The sequence below is a fragment of the Cupressus sempervirens genome, chromosome 3, assembly GCF_028749045.1.
Source record: "Cupressus sempervirens isolate cs-2001-9-10 chromosome 3, ASM2874904v1, whole genome shotgun sequence".
Classification (NCBI taxonomy): domain Eukaryota; kingdom Viridiplantae; phylum Streptophyta; class Pinopsida; order Cupressales; family Cupressaceae; genus Cupressus; species Cupressus sempervirens.
In genome coordinates this window covers 881341175-881342331 of record NC_143120.1, presented here as the reverse complement: position 1 = coordinate 881342331, position 1157 = coordinate 881341175, and positions in this window count along the sequence as shown.

Sequence of the window (1157 nt, the reverse complement as noted above, 5' to 3'; positions counted from 1 at the left end):
TGCCAAATGCAAAGATAAATGTTAAATGCCAATTGATAGTTCATAATTCCAATATTAAGACATATGCCATATCATATATGTTTAGGTTCATGATTCATATGAAAAATATGACTTAATTGTCTTCCATCTTCAATATTGTTCACCAACCATCAAAAGGATTTAGAAAAAAATCACCATCAATTGTATTTTTAGCTGCTGCAACTTCAACATCATTTGTACCCAAACCACTACCACTTGCAATTTTTTCACAAATTGTATATGTTGTATTTATGATTGATTCTAAAGGTGTGCACAACTTATCAGACATTAAAAAGATGGCTGATCATTTTTAAGAAATGTGGCATAGAACTCACAATGAAAGTATCTAGAATAATTGTGTTGAAATCTGAATGGCATAAAAAATGTTCATTTATTCTGATACACCACATATGCACAGGAGGGCCGCCCATCAAGCTGATATATTGTTAGATTTCAAAAGAAGCAAAGAATTAGTCTACACTTGTCACGATGAATATCTAATAGAACAAAAAAAATATCAATTTACAATGTTCTTAGAGCTGGTAAAACATAATGAAGCAGCAATTTGGTCAAACAAAAAATGAAAGAAAAGTATCAATTGAATTATATGGACTTACACTATCCTAGAACCCTGTCAATTGTCAAAAGTAACTATGACTCCAGTTTTAATTATCAGGTTAGATAACCAGGCATGGTAATTGTGCATGAAATATGAACGTTGAAGGAAACAAAGCTTCCAGATGTTGGCGCCCATTTTTTAATTTCAAACTAGTTTTTGGTGCTTGTTTTCATTTCTCTGCATTTTATATATATCCAAAATATATCATGTAATAGTGAGAGTAAAGTATGATGTAGAAACTAATGTAATAGGCTTGAAGAAGTGACACAATTAAATGAATGTTGTTTTTCTCTGCCTGTTCCCTGTTTAGATTTATAGCATGGTATAAGATCAGTTCTAAATATCAAATGTAGTATCAGAGCATTAATGTCTTCAAACATGATATCAGAGCCCAAGGTTAAAAATCCTGGAGAAATACATATTTCAGAGTTGATGGTGGATCAGGGCCAATGATTAGAGAGCTTTTGATGGTTGAATCAAGCTGATGGTTACAGAAAAAGTAATGGCTGGAGACAAGAGG